At 42.1% G+C, this 7,020-nt stretch overlaps 1 long non-coding RNA gene across 1 annotated transcript; it reads left to right on the plus strand.

Annotated features, from left to right (window-relative positions):
- The first annotated feature begins 2,879 nt into the window (after nucleotides 1-2,879).
- On the plus strand, nucleotides 2,880-6,537 carry LOC112551752. The gene is made up of 3 exons (XR_003096062.1): nucleotides 2,880-2,924; nucleotides 4,259-4,355; nucleotides 6,423-6,537. It is a non-coding gene; the product is annotated as an uncharacterized LOC112551752 (long non-coding RNA).
- Nucleotides 6,538-7,020: the final 483 nt, after the last annotated feature.

Raw genomic sequence — 7,020 nt, forward strand, 5'->3', positions numbered from 1 at the left:
AGACACGTGGGAGTGAGATGGCATGGCCTGGCTGCGCAGGGCTGGGGAACTGGGCAGCAGGAAAGGTGTGGCAGCATTAATTGCCACCACTCCCCCATCACCAAATTTCCCAATGTGTGGGGAGCCCTGCGGGCCAGATGCCATGGCTTCACAGGCTGTATTTGGGCCAGGGGTTGAGCACTCCTATTCCAATATGAAATCATACTAGGCAGCCCCAGGAAAAACAGTTGCTTTAGCTTGGGGTGCTTCCTCCTGAGCTATACCCAAAGTTTTCCCGAAGCAGGGAAGTACCTCTGCCTTTCCTTCCCTTCTAACACCAACACGGCTATTTATCCTGTTAGCCATGGCTACTCAGATGTGTCTTGGAGCTACAAGCACATATACATATGGTCCCCACCCTCTAAATGGCACCCTCCACTTCATGGCTCTTGGGGCAGGAAGGCAGCTTTCCCAGTTGAGCAGAAACCACTGGGGAGTCATCCTGGCCAGCAGGCTTGGGCCCACTGTCACCAGAGCCAGCATGAGCCCCATTCCCAGAGTCAGGTGTACCCTGGCAGCCCCTACCTCCTGCTCCCAGTTGCTGGGGCTCTCCAAGGTGGGAAGGTACTCCATTTATTTTGCCTGTTCTTTTGTTTAGAACTGAACTAAACCAAGACCCAGGCAAAACATATTGAATACCAAACTAGCCAAAAATATCACAGCAAGTAGTTCTTTTGGTGCATTGTCTCATTATGAAGTCAGCAAGACTTGGAGCAAATCCAAACTCAGAAGTCCTTTGCAACAGCAGAGCCCTCCTGTCATCCAGCAGAAGATGCAGGAAGATGCTCCTGTGCCTTCTGCCAGGTCCAGTGATGCCTTCAGCAGTCGGTGCTTGCCCAGGCTGCAGAGCCATCAGAAGTACTTGGATGTGTATGCACACTGACAGCTGGACAATGGCATCTTCTGTCTATTCAGAGAACTTCTACTGGCAGAGGCAGGTAAGGATAGACAATGCCCAAGCCATCTCTCTGCTCATACAGTGCTGAGGTCATCTGGGCATAGGTCCTGTCTCTAGCACAAATGTGAAGTTGGCTCCACGTTATAGGGAGATTTCCCCAGGGCTAGATCTCCCAGCTTGATGTTTACAGCCAATACAAAAAGGTCACAATGGTGTAGGGATTTAGAGAGATGTGAGGTGACTTTCTCACAGCTGAACAGGTGTGACTGGTGCCTCCTGAGTCTGGGGGTGCACAGTTTGTGGGCAGGTCAAGGGTGGGCCAGAAGCCCCATATCCACTCCTACACTTCTGCGCCACGGTGTAGTGCCCCTCCCCCCCCCAATGCCGCCGGCCTGCGCAGCAAAAAAACTGCCCCACTTTCAGGGGCCAGTCTTGGGGGGAGCACGTGCCCCCCACGCCTCCTACCAGTCACCCGTGCAGCTGAATGAGTCAGTTTCTAACAGTCATCTCTGAACAAATTTCACTCAATGGTCTTGTCTAAACTTGAGGCTTTGGTCATATTTAAATGTGTTAACTAACACTGACAGAGTAAGCAGGGTACACTGCAATCACCACTACAGCTGCAACCTACATCAGCCTGCTCACAGCCTACCTGGGAAGCTGGGTAGGGGGATCACCAGAAGTGTTTTGGGCCATGGTAGCATGGCTGCCAGTACCTGAGCTAGCTGATTTAAAGCTAACTCACAGAAGTCTGAGAGAGCTGCAATATAGACATCTTCAGAAGCGTTTCACAAAGGTTTCATCCTGCTGCCTGCATTAGAATTAAAAGTGTTATAATCCACAGGTGTTTTTGGAAACCAAATAAAACATTTTGCAACACAAGAAGGATTCTAGTCTAGACAAGTTCTAAGGGACAGATTTTTCAAAACATATCTAAACACTTGAGTAAGCAGACAGGTATGTTAAACCCACTTGGCATCTTAAGTCCCAGTGAAGTAAACTATTTCTTTTACATGATTTCAAGGAGAGTTAGGTGTCAGGCCTGCTTTAGTGCTCACCTGCTGGCTTTCAGTCCCTTGTTCTAGCCATTGCCTAGTGCAACTTTCTCTTACCCATCACACTTCTGGAGCAGGTACTCTATTGTGTGGTAAGGCTGAGCCTGACAAATGCTAACACAGAAATGGAATTGCAAATAATGTTTGCTTCTTGCATGACTGCAGCTTACATTCTCCTCACATTCTGTTGATTGATGGCAAGCAAAAAAGAAATTGCTAGCCAGAAGGGAGTTAATTATCTGCTGCTCTGGATGTCGGCTGTCTCATGCCTGCCTAATTGTACATTAAGTTACATGATTAACCTAGAAATGGTTTGGTTCCAAGAAATTTCACACTCCATATAAATTACCAGTCTGGGAAAAAATCATGTACCACAGATCCCTCTAATACAAGTGCTTCATAGGAAACACTGCCTTTGACAAGGACAATAATTTTGCTAATTAGCTAGAAGTTGCTGCCACAATTTGTTACACATTTATATATTCAGCAACCAAGAAGTGGGAAGGAGATAAGGGGGTGGGGGGAGGAGGTTCAAAAAGCTGCAAATGTTACTGTGGGGTGATTGTTCAGGGGATTAATCTGCTGGTTACTCCAGGCCAGACTGTGTGAGAAATTATGGTTTCTTTGTTCTGTGGGCTCAGACACCAGGAAATCCAGCTACCAAGGAATATTTTCAGTCCTTTCAGTTCCTTCTCCATCAAGTGTTCAAATGTTAATTATAACACAGCATTTTCTATTCCTGTTTAAAATGTCATTAGAACAGAATCAGGCACCCAGACCTCCCCTTTCCTAGGTGAGTGTCTTAACCACTAGTCTATAAAGACATGTTCACCTTTGTTCTCTCCGTGTCAGTAAGCATTTAATTATTCCATGCAAATGAACAGCTCTAACAAGAGACGTGAGAATGACTGTCCCATCCCAGCAGTCTCCTGGTAGGTAATTGGTATAGGTCCAAGTCCCATCAAGCAAAGAAGGGAATTGACTCTAGGGCATTGATTCATGGGTAATTCATGACTTGAGAAGACACACTGAATTGAGTTCCACAGAAGAGCTAGGAGGAGGAATATTTAGCTAGCAAATTCTGATAAGGCTTAGGTCTGAGCTAAATGCCTAACTGTTCAACAAAGTCAAGACCTTAAGGTTCATTCAGGCATAGGCAGTAGATGTTGAGGATCTAAATTTGGCTTTAGGCCCTTGAGTTTGGGCCAAGTCACTTTGTCCATCTAGAGCCAAATGCAGAGAGGTATTTAGGTGCCTGACTTTTATTTAGGGTTTAGGCACTTCGATACCAGTTAGGACTCTTTCTGGATTGAGCCCCTGGCACTTACCTTTGTGTTTTAGATTCCTATCCATAAAAGGGCATAGTTACCATGCTATATATTGCTTGTCTTTTCTATTTAGCCTGTCAACTCTTCAGGGTAGGAATTGTCTTTTTCTCCGTATTTGTATAGCACCTAGAACAACAGACTCTAGTCTTGCCCTGGTTCTTTGGGTAAATCCAATATCTTTTATTAGACTAACTAAAATAGTTGGAAAAATTCTTCTTTGCAAGCTTTTGGTTACAAACACCCTTCTTCAGGCTGCAGAAGTAACTGCAGTTGTTCTGTGCTCTTCCTGGCTGGGATAGAATAGAATAGAATCCAGAGGCCAGTATGTAAGAATACCAGTCAGTGAAAATGCAAATTGAGGCAGTCAGCAGGTGAGAAACAGTTTGGGGTGGGGGGAGAATGTAGACCTCGTGCTAAGTACTATTTACCAGCTACATCTTATCACCAGATCTACATCCCCCACCCCCTGTTTCTTGGTTTCTGGTCTTGCCCTGTGTATTTTTCTAGCATGTAGGAGGTCCACCTAGGTTTCTCTAGCTTTCAGTTACCTTTCAAATCTGAGAAATTCCTCAAGCAAAAGAGTGCCTGGGGTTTACTCTACATACATTAGCTAAAAGCAACAAGAGCAAACCTGCAAATGTTACATAAGTTCAGAGATATAGTTCCAATAACAAGCAGGGGGGGTGTGGAAATACACATGCCCAATTGGCCTGTGCAGGAGAGAGAACCAGAGGCTACTGGGGGAAAGTTCTCACCTGGTTTTTGGTTCAGTCTTAGGTCATTGTTCTGAATTGTTCTCTTGTTTTCATCTGTGGGTTCCCTTTTGTTCCATATCTATGTTGGGTTCAGAATAAAATTGTGGGTTGCTATTACCTACCCCATTACAAACTGTTTCAATTAGACCCCTTCTTTAAATTGCTTTTGTTTCCAAACTATAGATAATTAGCTGAGGAACTTCTGCTTGAAAGAAAATTCTAAAAAGGGAATTAACGTTACCTGCAAGCCCTGCAGAAGGTTTCCAACATCTGCAGGAAGGTGAGTTTAAAAAAAGAAAAAACCTAATTACCCATTTAAGGCTAGGTGTCAGAAATGAAGCTGTGTAAGTTACTGCAATTTCAGAATGTTAATGAGCACAGTTTGTTCAGAACCAAAATGTAGCTTCAAATACAAAAAAAGCTTTAGAACATATTTAATTTGGACCATAATAAAAGATGCTATTCTAGTTAAAGCAGCAAGATACAGACATCACAGCCCTTTGTAGGAACATCTGTACAAAAACACAAGAAGCCAAATTCATCTCTGGTGCAGCTCCAGGGGATTTACAGCAGGGACCATTTGGCCTACTAAGCTTTGCCCTCTCTTGAGAGCAATTGACTGAATTCAGACATCTTCAGAGCTGTGAAGCACAGGGATCTCCAGCATGTTTTTCATTTACCACACAGCACAGTACGCAGATGAAAAAGCAGGAATTCAAAGTATTGGAGGTGAAACTGGTGCAGCACATAAACCTGCCTTATGCCACTGGCTAAATATCATTATATGTATTATTTCAACAGGGTGGGCATCATCTCATATAACTGCTGATTTTTGGGGGGGGGGAGGGGAATTTTATCATTTAATTTGTGTCAAAAATAGCTAGCATTTAAGAGGCAACATCTTAAAAGCACAGGGGTAGAAATTTAATGGCAGATTGCTATATCGTTAACACATGTTGGATGAAATCTTGGACTAATGAAGTCAATGGAAGTTTTGCTTTTAACTTCAGAGAGTTGGGATTCCAACCACTGATTATACCATGCACCATCAGATATCCCATTGGTTTCAAATTAAACTATCCCTAATATAAAATACTCTACATCAGAATTAGGGCTAACACAATCTGCAGCTCCTTCATCATAGCATATTTTTGTTCTCCATTTGCAAATTTACCATTTCTTTAATCTCATCTGTAGGTTTTTAGAAAACTGGTAGATGTTAGAAAGTTTACATCAATCATGGTTATAATCTTACAGGAATATTACATCAAACTGCTTTCTGAAATTAATCTTCTAAAAAGAACTGCTATAGAAATTATTTGTCCTTTAACAATTTTGGAAACTAGCATCCTCTGCACAAAAATAAAATATTAAAAATTCAGCAGGCCATACCTCACTGTGAGCAAATGCACAACTAAGAAAATGTTAAAATAAAAGGGTCTGTGAGGGGTAAAAGATAATATAAAAGAGGAAAAGGACTGAGAGAACTGCCAAGATTTTACTTGAATCAAAAAGTGGCACAGAGTCCTATATGCTGGGATTTTTCTTATGAAAGAGGAAGAAAAGAAGTGCTTGTGAGAATATTCTTTTGCTGCATCCTTATCTGCAGACAAAGAACTTGCTTCCCTGCTCCAAAACTACAATGTGCCATACAAAAGGCAGGTTCTAGGCTTTAAGAATGTGGTTAATGATAACAACAGTAGCAAGCAAAGGGAACTGTGAAATACATGATTATTTTATTCCTACAGGTGTTAGCCATGCCATTTATACTAAAAACACAAAGAAAACCTCCTTGATCCTATACCTGCATGGTCAGCTCAGAAGAAATCATTGGGAAAATATTATTAGTCTCCCCTTAGGAATGCAGCATTTTAAGGGTTCTTCTGTTGATGATTCGACAGTGTGTAATATGTCAGACTAAGGACAGGCTCAGGTACTGACAGAGCTTTACATTTGTATTCTCCTCTGAGCAGCTAAAGGGGGAAGAGAGAAAAATGCAGTCTGTTTATTACTAAATAATTAAAAAAACCCTTCTAATCTTGCAGAACAATTCTGATATTTAAGAAACTTTGAGCAGAGGCAGTTACACTAAATGCCTTGGTATACTCTGAACAAAAGAGTAACAAGAAAAGCTAAAGATTTGCGAATTGCCTTGAATTTTATATGTAAAAGTTCTACCTAAAGTTACTTAAATACTGTGTATCTTTTTCATATTAGCTATATTTTCAGCAGAAATAATTCAGCATAGTATTTCAAACAGAGCATGATACACATCAAACTGCTTTACAATAATTTATGAATGTTGTATGTGACCTGGTGGTTAGTAAAATGTTTATTGCCATCTTAGTTTAATAGGAAGCTGTAAAGGGAAAACAAGCAGGAAGAATGAAGAATGGCTTGAAATAAACCAGTAAATTGTAAACACCACAGGCTTATTAAGAAACAATGCCCAGACTATGAGCTATGAAGATTCTATCTCCAGATGTTTTTTCACTTGTGCCAGAGCCACAAATCTGGAGACAGAAAGGAACAAAGGATCTTTGACTGGATATAGGAACTCTTGACAGAATGGATGCCATTACTGAGGAGTTGTTCAGATTAATAAAGGTGTTCATTAGAGTGCCTGTAGAAGTCAGGCCTTCTGTCTGAGATGGTAGGCTTTCTGGTAAACCAGACTTACATGTAGTCTGTTTTTAAAGTCCTCTCTCTTTGGCATGGATCCTCTTGTGATAAGTAAACAGCATTTTTGTTTAAGAAGGCTATCTGGCTACTGTCCTCACCTATAGATACTGCTTTCAAAAAGTAAAAGCTGTTGAAAGTGAACACAGCCAGATTTCCTGGTTGATACAAAGCAGAATGCCAGGCAAGCCTGGGGTGAAATGACCACTCACTGCTTGAAGACCTCAGCTGGTGGCTGCAAACCATACAAGCCTTGAGCAGCAGGA

The sequence above is a fragment of the Alligator sinensis genome, unplaced genomic scaffold, assembly GCF_000455745.1.
Source record: "Alligator sinensis unplaced genomic scaffold, ASM45574v1 scaffold645_1, whole genome shotgun sequence".
Classification (NCBI taxonomy): Eukaryota; Metazoa; Chordata; order Crocodylia; family Alligatoridae; genus Alligator; species Alligator sinensis.